The following is a 16,710-nucleotide window of genomic DNA, read 5'->3' on the forward strand; positions in this document are numbered from 1 at the left end:
CACCATCTTCTTCCATGATTTATAGAAAAAGATTGGCTTGGAATTAGAAGCTTAAACTTATAGGAAGTATGTAACTATCCATGGGGAAGCTTAGATAAATACATTGCTAAATAGTAAGTGGTGGAGCTTGGATATTCATTTTTTAAGAAAAGGGACCGAGAGCTTCATGAAGAAAATGGGGGGTTTTGTGTTTTTTGATGAAAATGAAATGTTTTGGCTTGGTTGGTTGCTTTTTGTTTTGTTTTTTGGTTAATTACCTTTCTAGCCTTGACTTTGTGTGGTTTTAAATCAACCACATCTCCTTCCCCTTATGTCATGCTTATGTCACATTGCTATGTCATCATCCCTTCTAATCTCTTTGATTAGCTTCTAATTGTTTGCCTAATGACCGCTGATCTATTATACGGTTCGCTTAATTTTCGTTTTCGTTTATCGTTTGAGGGATCATACCCGGGATCTTATTACTTAGGTTCCCTTAACCTTTCTCAATATATTATATTCCTTTTATGATCCTCTCTTATAATCCTTTAATTTAAATCCTTTTTATCATGTTACCTTATACTCAATTCTTTCCGTATCTAGTGGATTTCCGGGAAAAATCAAAGTGTTCGGAATTGGATTTTGACGATCTTTACATACACTTATATACCATATATAGTACCAATAAAATCTCAGAATATCCATAAAAGAACCCCTACCTAGTGTGGCATGAAAAGTTTTCTCATTCAGCAAAAACACTATTCATAAGGGTTTCAAAAAATTTCCAAAAATTGGGGTTATTACACATATGGCCTACCAGAAGCATCCATATCAGAGCCATGACGACCACAATTTACATTTGGGGAAGCTCTGGCCGACCAGCCAACAAATGGAGGCCTTTTGGCCTACCAGGAGCCTCTGTATCAGAGCCATAACGGCCACAATTTGTATGCGGGGAAGCTGCGGCCGATCGACTAACAAATGGAGGCCTTTTGGCCTACCAGAAGCCTCTGCATCAGAGCCATGATACCCACAACTTCCATGCGGGAAACTCCGGCCGACCAGGCAACAAGTTGAGGCCTTTTGGCCTACCAAGAGCTTCCGTATCAGAGCCATGACGACCACAACTTCCATGCGGGGAAGCTCCGGCCGACCAGGAAACAAATCGAGGCCTTTTGGCCTACCAGGAGCCTCCTTATCAAAGCCATGACGACCACAACGTCCATGTAGGGAAGCTCCGGCTGACCAGGCAACAAATGGAGGCCTTTTGGTCTACCAGGAGCCTCCTTATCAGAGCCATGACGGCCACAACTTCCATGCGGGGAAGCCCCGGCCGACCAGCCCACAAGTTAGGGCATTTTGGCCTACCAGGAGCCTCCGTGTCAGAGCCGTGATGGCCACAACTTCCATGCGGGGAAGCCCCAGCCGACCAGGAAACAAATGGAGGCCTTTTGGCCTACCAGGAGCCTCCGTAGCAGAGCCACGACGGCCACAACTTGCCTCTGTAGTGGCCTTGGCCTACCATCCAACAAATTGAGGCCTTTCAGCCTATCAGAAACTCCTGTTGGAGAGCTATGAGGCCTTCAAAAGTTATTCCGGAGACCCTCTTGAGAGGTCCTTAGGAAATTTCTCAAAAATGATAACTCTCAGCAGAACCTAGTTTCGTGAAGACTAGAGCTATGAGGCCTTCAAGAATTCTGTTATGAGAGCATTTTGTGAAGAGAATGAGATTATGCATGAGTTTTGTAATAACCCCAAAATTTTTCAACTTTTTGTAACCCTTGTGAATAGTGTTTTAGCTGAATGAAGAAACTTTTCACGCCACACTATGTAGGGGTTCTGTTATGGATATTCTGGGATATTATTAGTACTCTATGTAGTATATAAGTGTATGTAAAGATCGTCAGAATCCAATTCCGAACACTTTGGTTTTTCCCGGAAATCCACAAGATACGGAGAGAATTGAGTATAAGGTAACAGGGTAAAAAGGATTTAAATTAAAGGATTATAATAGAGGATCATAAAAAGGAATATAATGTATTGAGAAAGGTTAAGGGAACCTAAGTAATAAGATCCCGGGTATGATCCTTCAAACGATAAACGAGAACGAAAGTTAAGCGAACCGTATAACAGATCAGCGGTCATTAGGCAAACGATTAGGAAGTTAATCAAAGGGATTAGTGGGAATGATGTCATCCAACCAATAGAAAGAGGACAAGGAAGGGAGGATGACATCATGAGGATGACATAGGCATGACATGGGAAGGAAGGAGGTGTGGTGGCTTTGTAACCACACAAATTCAAGGGCAAAAAGGTAATTGACTAAAGCAAGCACAAAAACCAAGCAACCAAGCCAAGCAAAAATCATTTTCATCAAAAATCAAAAAGCAACCAAGGCTTTGTTCTTGAAGCTCTCGGCTTTTTACTATTCATAAGGCAAGAACAATTCAAAACTCAAGATCCAAGCTTCCTAAATTGGTAAGATAATTCCCTAATCATCTTCATGCTTAGTTAGGACTATATCATGAGTTTAAGCCATTAATTCCTTCTCAATCTTCTTCATTTAATCAAAGAAGAAGACTATGAATAGTGTTTTCAAGTTTTTTTAACTTGAAGTTTTCTTGTTTTTCTTGAAGATCCAAGCTTTCCTAAGACTTCTCAAAGCTTCTTAAGGCTTCCTAGCTCATCCCACCACTTCAAGGAAGGTATACCATCTCCAAACCCTAGATCCCTATGTATTATAAGATGATTTTGATTAGTAGGATGATATTGTAGCTTGTTGTTGTGATTTAGAGTTTGGGATTTGGAATGGTAGTAAAATGGAATGGTAAATGTTGTGGTTTTGATTAAAAGAACTTAAGTATGGTTAAATTAAGCTTAGGCATAAGTATAAATGATTAAATTGAATTGGTTGGGGTTGTTATGATGTGATGAGGATGGATGTTGGTTGTATGTTGGATTTGAGGTTGGTTTGTGGTTGGTTTTGAATGGTTAAAATTGGGAAATCGCGTAAACATAGTCGTCGTAACGTCCGATTTTCTTTGGACTGTTTTTGTGCATAGCATTAGGACCCGAGAACCCCCTGCTAGATTATGACCACTGCCATGTTTAGATAGCTCATGTTACGAGCTTCGTTTTGATATATAGTTCGTTCGATTCCGATGCACGGTTTAGGAGAAACGACCGTTTCAAGTAACGGCGTTTCGCGAACGAAACTTTTTCCCTCGCCTTACTTTGAAACATAGGTTAAAGACCAAAAAGGGTTAATTAATGTATGAAACATTTATGGTAAGTGTGTTAGGCAGTTGGTAAGACACTCGCGAAGGAATCGCTTTAAAACTCGTAAAGGTTAAATTATTAAAAATGGTGGAGCCGCGGGTACCCGAGTGACTTAAGCAAATCAGTGAGCGCAAAACAAGCGTTAGAGTCTAAGTTAGTTAAATTATAGATTTACAAGTGATTTTGGTTTAATTCCAACTTACTTGTTGTTTATAGGTTACCAGACTCGTCCCGAGCCTTTCTCACCCCCAAGTCGCTCAGGCAAGTATTCTATCAGTTATACTGTTGTTGTGATGTATACATTTGTATATGCATGACCTTGCGATAAATGCATATTGGTTATTTAGCAAATTCTTGCGATATATTGTAGCATGTGATATGGTATATATGCATGCCTGTTTCATATTCTTGAAATATATATCTGTTGGTTCCGTTGATAATACCTATGCTAGAGAATAGCGGTAACTTGCATATACCCTTAGTATAGGGACCCAAAGGTGAAAATATTTTCTAAAAACCGGGAGTCGAGGATCCCGAGTAATCTTGTATATATGGATATGGATATATATATATATATATATGGTTATAGTTTTCCAAACTATTAATCGAATAAGGTTTATTCGATAACTTTAGCTTTATTTTATTATTGAATATTATTTTGAATATTCATTCGAGGGCTTATGACTCTTTTATATTATTTATTGAATATTATTTGAATATTCATTCGAAGGCTTATGACTCAGTTTATATTATTTAATGAATATTATTTGAATATTCATTTGAGGATCTATGACTCCGATTATTTGCTGAAATATATTCTTTATTTTATTAAAGAATAAGGCGTTAATAATCAAACTTATTTTCGATTATTCAATAAAGATAATACTTTCATATAAGTATATCTTTGGTTATTTAATACTCGTTTCAAGTATAAGTTTTAATACTTCTACTTCAATTATTTTTATAAAGATTATTCTTTATGGGAATATTATTTAAATAATAATATTCAGTCATTTTCTAAATATTCTGGGGACTGATTTACTTCATTAAATCAGCTTTACTCCAAACACTCTTTAAAGTATTTTCGAGTCTTCAAAATGATTTTTAAAGTCAGAGCGGATCCCAAAACTCATTTTTATATTTAAGATCTTCCTTTTTAAAGGGATTTAAATACTCGCTCAAAACCTGGGGAATCCGGCTCTGTGGTGTATTTTATATTCGCAACGAGGTTGCAGTTTTGGTAAATGAATTGATTACTTGCCCAACGTTCGGGAAGTAAGCCCATCTAATTGAGTCGGCATAAGCGACAGGCCGGGGTACGGTCTATGAATGTGTAAGTGGCTAGGTGGCAGTCCATCAACGCGTGAGGGGACGGGTAACGGTCTAGCGCGAGGTCCTAATACGGCCAGGGTGATGACCGGTGAGGAATTCATCCATCTACAGTAGAAAAGGTTACTTATTGGTATCTTTGCCTGATCAGCAAGATATCTGGTTTATGCCAAAATTCTTTTCCTTTCCAAAATTCATTGGATGTTTCAAACTCTGTTCATACTTTACATAACAGAGGTTCCAGGAAATGTTTTAGAGATATATATATGTGGATATATATATATCGGGACTAAATAAAGTATCTCATAACTTTTTCATTCAATAATATTTCAAAGATTGAATCTATTCAAGTCTTAACTTGTGGTCTCATCTATGGGATGTTTTTCTTAAAACTTATAATACTTTGAACGGTGGTAGTTCAAGTAGCTTTATAAATGATATAAGTGTGGTGAAGTATTGGTAACTTCATTCCTTGTTTTTACTTATATCTAGTAAGTAATTATCTTACACGATAAAGATTCTAGTAAGTATCCATTTAGATACTTATATTATTGTTATCACTATGTATTATCTTGCGAGCTGTAAGGCTCACTCTTGCTTTATTTCTTCATCACACAACAACAGTTAGGAGAGATGGCCAGACTCCAGCAGACCCAGCGCAAGCGCGTGGGAAGCGTCACGCGTCTTCCCGATGATGTTGTAGCTGCTATAGCTGCAGAGGTAGATCCATTGTAGTTCAGACCATCTACTTTTGAGAATCAAATTATGTATAATTATAACTTGTGGCAGATAATGGCAATTAACTGTAAATTTATCAAGTAATCATTTTGGGTTGTAATAACTTTTAAATGGTGGATTCAAAGACTTGTACTTATTTCAATTTCATCTCTGAGACTATAACGGGTTGTGGTGTGTGTTAGTATGGGGTCACAGCATGAGGTTATTTATTATTAATTAAGTGAAGTGATATTGTGGAAAGAAAGACCGTGACAACCCGGATCCCCGACCCCGGATCTGGGGGTGTTACAAAAATGGTATCAGAGCTAAGCGTTATAAACCTCAGAGATGATGCGTCGATATAATAACAAACTCACAAAGATAATAAGAACTCTTGCCAAGTTCATGGTCGGACTACTTAAAGTAGTGCTGACAGTTAAAACCCTTACGGGAACCCTTATAAGTATCATGATAGTAACTTAGCTCGTTTAATGTGTAGGCGCCTGAGATAGAGGACCCTGAGATGTTCGAGCGTGAGCACGATGAGGCATTGCTAGATGTTGAGGATCAGGAGGAGCCTGAGATGGAGGAGGATGAGGAGGACCCCTCAGAGGAGCCTGAGACGGAGGTCATTGCTATTTCAGCTGAGGAGGACCCCTCAGAGGAGTCAGAGACAGAGGTTATTGCTATTCCAGATGAGGAGGACCCGGATGAGGTCCCAGTAGCTGAGGAGCGTGTTGGACCTATGGTAGTGTATGCTGGTATCCCTTTACCCACACTTCCGGTGGTCAGAGCCCCTACCCCTCCACCACTATCCTGGATTCCCGATGATGACAGCTCAGAGACCCATACTTCCGAGCCTAGGCAGACCGAGGAGGCACCCTCAGCGGCTCCGGATTCACCACCTCTTGACCCTGCCCACAGGCAGTCTTCGTTAGCTCATGGATATGTTCAGGATGTATTGAGGACCCGAGTGGCTGTTGCCGAGGGCCGACTAGATGAGGCCAGGAGGGAGTTGGATGCAGAGAGGGCGGGTAGGCATACCCGAGCTTATGAGACTAGGGCTTCTATACCCCGATCCTTGAGGAGGGAGCTTACGGGGATAGAGCTCACGTCCCGAGCGAGACTCAGATCTCTCCAGGGGGACAGGCATGGTAGGATCTCCAGGCGGCAGGCCGACTATATCTTCCGTCGTGCGATGGAAAGGGTTTGGGAGCTGACCCGCTCCGGTGTGTGATTCAGGATTGATGATGGAATAGTCTAGTTGTCTAGTTAGCCGAGGCCTTAGTAAGAGCCAATTTTCCGGGATAGTTGACTTGTATATAGCATCCCTTTTTCTGACTAGACAGATAGACTCTTGTGTATCACTTTTGGGATAGATGACTGTAGCACTGTTGTACTTTTGACCAGATCAAACTATGTATTTCTCGCATTATGTATATATTTGTTTCCTTTCGGTTCAGTTCCATAGTGACGGGATCACTGTTTTATCATTATTATTACTGCACTTCGTATTAGAACTTTCTTAAGATAATAGAATTGCGATATACGTTCTCCCCATTATAAGAGCTGTGCAAGGCACAATGTTGTATATGATTGTGACCTAACGTTGAATTTTCCCAATAATTGTTTTTATTATTATCAGAATCATGCCGCCAAGAAAGATTGGAACTAGGGCGAACCCTGGATCTGAGGACCAGGGAAGCCATAATCAGGACAATAGAAACCAAGAACACAGTGAAGAGGAAGATGAGGATTATGTGGAACAGGATGACTCCCTGTATGAAGAGGAAGAGGAAACATATGATGTTGAGGGATTTGAGATAGAGGCTGAAGAAGGAGAAACCGAGGTTGAGCAACCAGTACCAAACCCAGGCATGGATCCCATGGGCCAGTTCATGCAACTCCTAAGGCAGAATTTGGAAAGTCAACCCAACCCACCCCCTCAAGGAAGTAACAATGCAGTGGCAAACTCTTTCAGGGCTTTTAAGTCCCTTAAGCCCCCTGAGTTCCACGGATCAGCCGACCCAGTTGAGGCAAGAGCATGGTTAAAGGAAATGGAGAAATCTTTTGAGATTTTGAGTACCGAGGAGGCACAGAAGACTGTATTTGCTACCTACCTTCTGAAAGGAGAAGCTAACTACTGGTGGGAGGCCAAGAAAAACATGGAGACAGATGCTATTATAACCTGGGAGAGATTTAGTCAGTTGTTTCTGGGAAAGTATTTCCCGAGGTTTATGGAAAACCAGATGGAGCTCAAGTTCTTGGAGCTAAAGCAGAATAACTTGTTTGTAGCAGAGTACAAGGCGAAATTTACTGAGTTATCAAGGTTTGTGCCGGAGTTTGTGAGCACCGAGGAAAAGAAAGCTAGGAGGTTTCAGCAGGGACTGAAACCGTGGATTCAGAATAGGGTGGCAATCCTTGAGCTTACGGACTATGCCACTCTGGTGCAAAAGGCAACGATTGTAGAAGTTGGAAGTGAACAGATGCAGAAGGAAAGAGAGAAGAAAGGAATAAAGAGGAAAAGTATGAACATGGGTGGAGGTTCCGCAGGAAGGAGCTTCCCAACTAGATTTAATCGAGGAGCAGTGTCCCTACCAGGAAGGAACACTGGGTTTAAGCGGCCAATGAGTGTGAGTGTGAGCCAGGGCGGCCAGAAGTCAAGAATGTCCTATTCCAACCAGTCTCGACCCCCATTGCCAGCCTGTAACATATGTGGAAGGAATCACACTGGGGAGTGTAAAGAAAGGCCAGTAACCTGTTTTAAGTGCGGTCGGGAAGGCCACTACTCAAATAAATGCCCTTCGTCAGCCCCTGTCGTCGTTCCAACCACCAATTGTCATCGGTGTGGACGCTCGGGTCATTGGAAGAGGGAATGCCCAATGAACAAACCAGCAGCTTCGGGAGCAAGCAGGGCTGCTTCTAATAAGCCACCTACTGCGAGGACTTTCAACATGACAGTCCAGGATGCTATGAAAGATTCAGATGTGATAGCAGGTACCCTTTCTCTAAATTCAGTCAGTGCAAATGTTTTATTTGATTCGGGAGCAACTAAATCTTTTATATCAAAGGACCTTGCGCGTAAGTTAAGACTTAAGGCTGAACCCTTGATAGAACCCTTACAAGTAGAAATAGCCAATCATGAAATTATTCCTGTTAACCAGATTCACCCCGCCTGTGAGATAGGCATAGGGGAGCAATCTTTCAGTGTTGATCTGATTCCTTTTAAATTAGGGGAGTTTGATGTGATTTTGGGAATGGACTGGCTATCTAGCAACGATGCTCAGATAGACTGTAAAGGGAAGAAAGTTAAGTTAAATATCCCCGGGAAGAAAGAAGTTATATTTAGAGGAAAGAGGCAGACGCAGAAATTTTTGACTATGGCTCAGGCCAAAAGGATGCTACGAAAAGGAAGTGAGGCTTACCTAGCCTATGTGGTGGACACGCAGAAGGAGGTGCCCAATTTACAAGATATTCCAGTAGTCAACGAATTTGAAGATGTATTCCCACAAGACCTTCCGGGATTACCACCCGATAGAGTGATTGAATTTGCTATTGAGTTGGCCCCAGGGACGGCGCCAGTTTCAAAAGCACCTTACCGGTTAGCCCCGTTAGAAATGAAGGAATTAGCTATCCAATTGCAGGAACTCTTGGATAAGGGTATGATAAGACCCAGTGTGTCTCCGTGGGGAGCACCAGTTTTATTTGTTAAGAAGAAAGATGGGAGCATGAGGTTGTGCATAGACTATCGAGAGTTGAACAAGCTAACCATAAAGAACAAGTACCCATTACCTAGAATAGACGATCTGTTCGACCAGCTAAAGGATGCTGTTTATTTTTCCAAGATCGACCTGAGAACTGGATATCACCAACTAAAGATTAAACCCGAAGATATTTCCAAGAAAGCATTCCGTACCAGGTATGGGCATTATGAGTTCTTGGTAATGTCCTTTGGATTAACCAACGCCCCAGCGGCTTTCATGGATTTAATGAATAGAGTATTTAAGAAGTACTTGGACAAGTGTGTGATAGTTTTTATCGATGATATTTTGATCTACTCAAGGACTGAGGCAGAACATGCAGAGCATTTGAGGATAGCTCTAGGAATACTCAGAGAGGAACAGTTATATGCCAAATTCTCGAAGTGTGAATTCTGGCGGAATGAAGTACAGTTTTTAGGACATGTGATCAATAAAGAAGGAGTATTGGTCGACCCCTCCAAGATAGAGGCGGTCTCAAATTGGGAAAGGCCAACCACACCCACAGAGGTAAGGAGTTTCATAGGATTGGCCGGCTACTATCGAAGATTTGTACAGGACTTTGCGAAGATCGCAGCCCCTTTGATACGACTTACTCGTAAGACAGAGAAGTTTGAATGGATGGAGAAATGCGAGAACAGTTTTCAGAAATTAAAGAAAAGGTTGATAACGGCTCCGGTATTGGCATTGCCGGACAGAAAAGGAGATTTTGTGATATATAGTGACGCGTTGCACAAAGGATTAGGATGTGTGCTTATGCAGCACGGTAGAGTTATTGCGTATGCGTCGAGACAACTGAAGGAATACGAGGTTAGATATCCTACTCATGACCTTGAGCTCGCGGCAATAGTATTTGCTTTAAAAATTTGGAGGCACTACTTGTATGGAGAGAAGTGCGAGATTTTCACAGACCATAAGAGCCTCAAGTACATATTTACGCAGAAAGAGCTCAACATGCGCCAGAGGAGATGGTTAGAACTAATCAAGGACTATGACTGTGAGATTCTCTATCATCCAGGGAAAGCCAATGTGGTGGCTGATGCCCTTAGTAGAAAGGAAAGACTCAGAATGATAACGACTTCGGAAGAATTAATGAGAGATTTTGAGAGAATGGAAATAGAAGTAAAGGTAACCGGAACCGGAACTGAAAAGCTTTTTGAGATCTCAATGCAGCCAGAGTTATTGGAAAAGATCAGATTGTGCCAGGAGAAAATAATGAATGAAGGCAGAGAGTCAATGACTGGAGAGGAGATCCATACTGAGAAAGATGATAAAGGGATAATGAGGTACTCCTACCGAATTTGGGTTCCGAATGTTCAAGAGCTTAAAGATGAGATTTTGGATGAAAGCCATAGTTCAAGGTATTCCATTCACCCAGGAAGTACCAAGATGTATAGGGATTTGAAGGAATATTACTGGTGGCCCAACGTGAAGAGGGACGTAGCAGAATGGGTAAACAAGTGTTTGACTTGCCAAAGAGTAAAGGCAGAGCACCAGAGACCCAGTGGACTTTTGCGACCCCTGGAGATTCCCGAATGGAAATGGGAACAGATAGCGATGGATTTTGTTGTAGGCTTGCCAAGGACGAAAGCCAATCACGACGCCATTTGGGTAATTATAGACCGACTGACAAAGTCAGCTCATTTCATTCCTATCAATGAGAGATACACAGTCGATAGACTGGTGGACATTTACCTTAAGGAAATAGTGACGCGACATGGAGTCCCAGCGTCCATTGTCTCAGACCGAGACCCTAGGTTCAACTCCAGATTTTGGAGGAGCTTTCAGGAGTGTGCGGGGACCAAGTTAAATATGAGTACCGCGTACCATCCCCAAACGGATGGACAGAGTGAAAGGACCATCCAGACACTAGAGGATATGTTGAGAGTCTGTGCAATAGACCTTAAAGGAAGTTGGGATGATCACTTGCCGTTGATCGAGTTTTCTTATAACAATAGCTTTTATGCTAGCATCGGAATGCCGCCTTATGAGGCCCTGTACGGAAGAAGGTGTCGATCTCCCTTATACTGGGATGAAGTAGGAGAGCGGAAGATGCTCGGACCCGAAGTGGTCCAAAGGACCAAAGATATAGTGGATCTTATCAGAGGGCGACTTGTAGCAGCCCAAGACAGACAAAAGAAATATGCAGACCTAGCCCGAAAGGACAAGGAATATGAAGTAGGGGACTTAGTACTGCTGAAAGTATCCCCTTGGAAGGGATTAATGAGGTTCGGAAAGAAAGGAAAACTAAGCCCAAGATACATTGGACCTTTTGAGATATTAAGACGGATTGGAAAGTTAGCTTACGAGCTAGCCCTACCCCCTAATTTGCAACAAGTTCATAATGTGTTCCATGTGTCAATGCTAAGGAGGTATCATCGGGATGCCAGGCACATAATGGAGTACGAGCAGGTGGATATGCAGCCAGATCTAACTAACGTGGAGAAGCCAGTAAGGATTATGGATAAGAAGGAGCAGGTGCTTCGGAACAAAGTGATCAAGCTAGTCAGAGTACTATGGCAGAATCATAATGTGGAAGAATCAACTTGGGAACTAGAGAGCACAATGCTAGAAAAGTACCCCCATTTGTTTTCTGTTTGATTCCGGGACGGAATCCTTTTAAGGAGAGGAGACTGTAATAACCCCAAAAAATTTCAACTTTTTGTAACCCTTGTGAATAGTGTTTTAGCTGAATGAAGAAACTTTTCATGCCACACTATGTAGGGGTTCTGTTATGGATATTCTGGGATATTATTAGTACTCTATGTTGTATATAAGTGTATGTAAAGATCGTCAGAATCCAATTCCGAACACTTTGGTTTTTCCCGGAAATCCACAAGATACGGAGAGAATTGAGTATAAGGTAACAGGGTAAAAAGGATTTAAATTAAAGGATTATAATAGAGGATCATAAAAAGGAATATAATGTATTGAGAAAGGTTAAGGGAACCTAAGTAATAAGATCCCGGGTATGATCCTTCAAACGATAAACGAGAACGAAAGTTAAGCGAACCGTATAACAGATCAGCGGTCATTAGGCAAACGATTAGGAAGTTAATCAAAGGGATTAGTGGGAATGATGTCATCCAACCAATAGAAAGAGGACAAGGAAGGGAGGATGACATCATGAGGATGACATAGGCATGACATGGGAAGGAAGGAGGTGTGGTGGCTTTGTAACCACACAAATTCAAGGGCAAAAAGGTAATTGACTAAAGCAAGCACAAAAACCAAGCAACCAAGCCAAGCAAAAATCATTTTCATCAAAAATCAAAAAGCAACCAAGGCTTTGTTCTTGAAGCTCTCGGCTTTTTACTATTCATAAGGCAAGAACAATTCAAAACTCAAGATCCAAGCTTCCTAAATTGGTAAGATAATTCCCTAATCATCTTCATGCTTAGTTAGGACTATATCATGAGTTTAAGCCATTAATTCCTTCTCAATCTTCTTCATTTAATCAAAGAAGAAGACTATGAATAGTGTTTTCAAGTTTTTTTAACTTGAAGTTTTCTTGTTTTTCTTGAAGATCCAAGCTTTCCTAAGACTTCTCAAAGCTTCTTAAGGCTTCCTAGCTCATCCCACCACTTCAAGGAAGGTATACCATCTCCAAACCCTAGATCCCTATGTATTATAAGATGATTTTGATTAGTAGGATGATATTGTAGCTTGTTGTTGTGATTTAGAGTTTGGGATTTGGAATGGTAGTAAAATGGAATGGTAAATGTTGTGGTTTTGATTAAAAGAACTTAAGTATGGTTAAATTAAGCTTAGGCATAAGTATAAATGATTAAATTGAATTGGTTGGGGTTGTTATGATGTGATGAGGATGGATGTTGGTTGTATGTTGGATTTGAGGTTGGTTTGTGGTTGGTTTTGAATGGTTAAAATTGGGAAATCGCGTAAACATAGCCGTCGTAACGTCCGATTTTCTTTGGACTGTTTTTGTGCATAGCATTAGGACCCGAGAACCCCCTGCTAGATTATGACCACTTCCATGTTTAGATAGCTCATGTTACGAGCTTCGTTTTGATATGTAGTTCGTTCGATTCCGATGCACGGTTTAGGAGAAACGACCGTTTCAAGTAACGGCGTTTCGCGAACGAAACTTTTTCCCTCGCCTTACTTTGAAACATAGGTTAAAGACCAAAAAGGGTTAATTAATGTATGAAACATTTATGGTAAGTGTGTTAGGCAGTTGGTAAGACACTCGCGAAGGAATCGCTTTAAAACTCGTAAAGGTTAAATTATTAAAAATGGTGGAGCCGCGGGTACCCGAGTGACTTAAGCAAATTAGTGAGCGCAAAACAAGCGTTAGAGTCTAAGTTAGTTAAAGTATAGATTTACAAGTGATTTTGGTTTAATTCCAACTTACTTGTTGTTTATAGGTTATCAGACTCGTCCCGAGCCTTTCTCACCCCCAAGTCGCTCAGGCAAGTATTCTATCCGTTATACTGTTGTTGTGATGTATACATTTGTATATGCATGATCTTGCGATAAATGCATATTGGTTATTTAGCAAATTCTTGCGATATATTGTAGCATGTGATATGGTATATATGCATGCCTGTTTCATATTCTTGAAATATATATCTGTTGGTTCAGTTGATAATACCTATGCTAGAGAATAGCGGTAACTTGCATATACCCTTAGTATAGGGACCCAAAGGTGAAAATATTTTCTAAAAACGGGGAGTCGAGGATCCCGAGTAATCTTGTATATATGGATATGGATATATATATATATATATATTTTTATATATATATATGGTTATAGTTTTCCAAACTATTAATCGAATAAGGTTTATTCGATAACTTTAGCTTTATTTTATTATTGAATATTATTTTGAATATTCATTCGAGGGCTTATGACTCTTTTATATTATTTATTGAATATTATTTGAATATTCATTCGAAGGCTTATGACTCAGTTTATATTATTTAATCAATATTATTTGAATATTCATTTGAGGATCTATGACTCCGATTATTTGCTGAAATATATTCTTTATTTTATTAAAGAATAAGGTGTTAATAATCAAACTTATTTTCGATTATTCAATAAAGATAATACTTTCATATAAGTATATCTTTGGTTATTTAATACTCGTTTCAAGTATAAGTTTTAATACTTCTACTTCAATTATTTTTATAAAGATTATTCTTTATGGGAATATTATTTAAATAATAATATTCAGTCATTTTCTAAATATTCTGGGGACTGATTTACTTCATTAAATCAGCTTTACTCCAAACACTCTTTAAAGTGTTTTCGAGTCTTCAAAATGATTTTTAAAGTCAGAGCGGATCCCAAAACTCATTTTTATATTTAAGATCTTCCTTTTTAAAGGGATTTAAATACTCGCTCAAAACCTGGGGAATCCGGCTCTGTGGTGTATTTTATATTCGCAACGAGGTTGCAGTTTTGGTAAATGAATTGATTACTTGCCCAACGTTCGGGAAGTAAGCCCATCTAATTGAGTCGGCATAAGCGACGGGCCGGGGTACGGTCTATGAATGTGTAAGTGGCTGGGTGGCAGTCCATCAACGCGTGAGGGGCCGGGTAACGGTCTAGCGCGAGGTCCTAATGCGGCCAGGGTGATGACCGGTGAGGAATTCATCCATCTACAGTGGAAAAGGTTACTTATTGGTATCTTTGCCTGATCAGCAAGATATCTGGTTTATGCCAAAATTCTTTTCCTTTCCAAAATTCATTGGATGTTTCAAACTATGTTCATACTTTACATAACAGAGGTTCCAGGAAATGTTTTAGAGATATATATATATGTGGATATATATATATCGGGAATAAATAAAGTATCTCATAACTTTTTCATTCAATAATATTTCAAAGATTGAATCTATTCAAGTCTTAACTTGTGGTCTCATCTATGGGATGTTTTTCTTAAAACTTATAATACTTTGAACGGTGGTAGTTCAAGTAGCTTTATAAATGATATAAGTGTGGTGAAGTATTGGTAACTTCATTCCTTGTTTTTACTTATATCTAGTAAGTAATTATCTTACATGATAAAGATTCTAGTAAGTATCCATTTAGATACTTATATTATTGTTATCACTATGTATTATCTTGCGAGCTGTAAGGCTCACTCTTGCTTTATTTCTTCATCACACAACAACAGTTAGGAGAGATGGCCAGACTCCAGCAGACCCAGCGCAAGCGCGTGGGAAGCGTCCCGCATCTTCCCGATGATGTTGTAGCTGCTATAGCTGCAGAGGTAGATCCATTGTAGTTCAGACCATCTACTTTTGAGAATCAAATTATGTATAATTATAACTTGTGGCAGATAATGGCAATTAACTGTAAATTTATCAAGTAATCATTTTGGGTTGTAATAACTTTTAAATGGTGGATTCAAAGACTTGTACTTATTTCAATTTCATCTCTGAGACTATAACGGGTTGTGGTGTGTGTTAGTATGGGGTCACAGCATGAGGTTATTTATTATTAATTAAGTGAAGTGATATTGTGGAAAGAAAGACCGTGACAACCCGGATCCCCGACCCCGGATCTGTGGGTGTTACAAGTTTTCAGTAGCAAGAACTCCATAAAAAATGGAGTAGTGGAAAGAAAGAACAGATCACTTATTGAAGCTGCGAGGATAATGCTTGAAGAATCAAAATTACCAACATACTTCTGGGCTGAAGCTGTAAATACTGCATGCTACACTCAGAATATTTCTTTGGTTAATCAAGAAAAATCTATGACTCCCTACCAATTGTTCAAAAACAAGAAGCCAACTCTAAATTTTCTTCATGTCTTTGGCTGTAAATGTTATATCTTGAGAAATCAGACTGATCAACATGGGAAGTTTGATACTAAAGCAGATGAAGGAATTTTTGTTGGATATGCTGTGGGAAAAGCATTTAGAGTCTACAATCTTAGAACCAACATTATTATGGAATCAATACATATTATGTTTGATGATTAAAAGATTGAAGGACTGCAAGATGAAGATTCTTATGAAAGTCTCAAATTTTATAATCTGGAGATGGTTAGTGATGATAGTGATGATAAAAGTGATCAAGAAACAGTAGCAAAGGAAAATGCAGAAAAATCTACTACTAATGAAGCACAAAATTGAACATCTTTCGAGTTGCAAAATGCTTCATCCGTCAGGAGACAATCTGCCTTATCCGTCGGGAGAAAATCAGCTTCATTCGTCGGAACTCAAAATGCACCATCCGTCGGGTCATCAAAAGAAGCTGAAGTCAGAATAGATCACTTATAGAAAATTCCCCTTTATCAAATCAAAGATCCATAAACTCAGGGGGAGTTTCTAATAATCAAAACTCAGTTACACATCAAGATAACAATGAGGCCTCTTCATCTAGAGCTAATCTACCTCAACAAAGAAAATGGACAAAAGATCACCCATTTGAGCTCATCATTGGTGATGTATCTTCTAGAGTTCAAACAAGGAGAGCAACTCAAGAAAAATGTCTATATAGCAGCTTCATATCTAAGGAAGAACCAAAGAAGGTAGAAGAAGCTTTGTTGGATCCTGATTGGATTTTAGCTATGCAGGAGGAGCTAAACCAATTTGAAGGGAATAAAGTATGGAAGCTGGTACCCAAGCCTAAAGGAAAGAATCCAATTGATACCAAATGGGTATTCAGAAATAAGATG

This window comes from Apium graveolens, chromosome 9, assembly GCF_009905375.1.
Source record: "Apium graveolens cultivar Ventura chromosome 9, ASM990537v1, whole genome shotgun sequence".
Lineage (NCBI taxonomy): Eukaryota > Viridiplantae > Streptophyta > Magnoliopsida > Apiales > Apiaceae > Apium > Apium graveolens.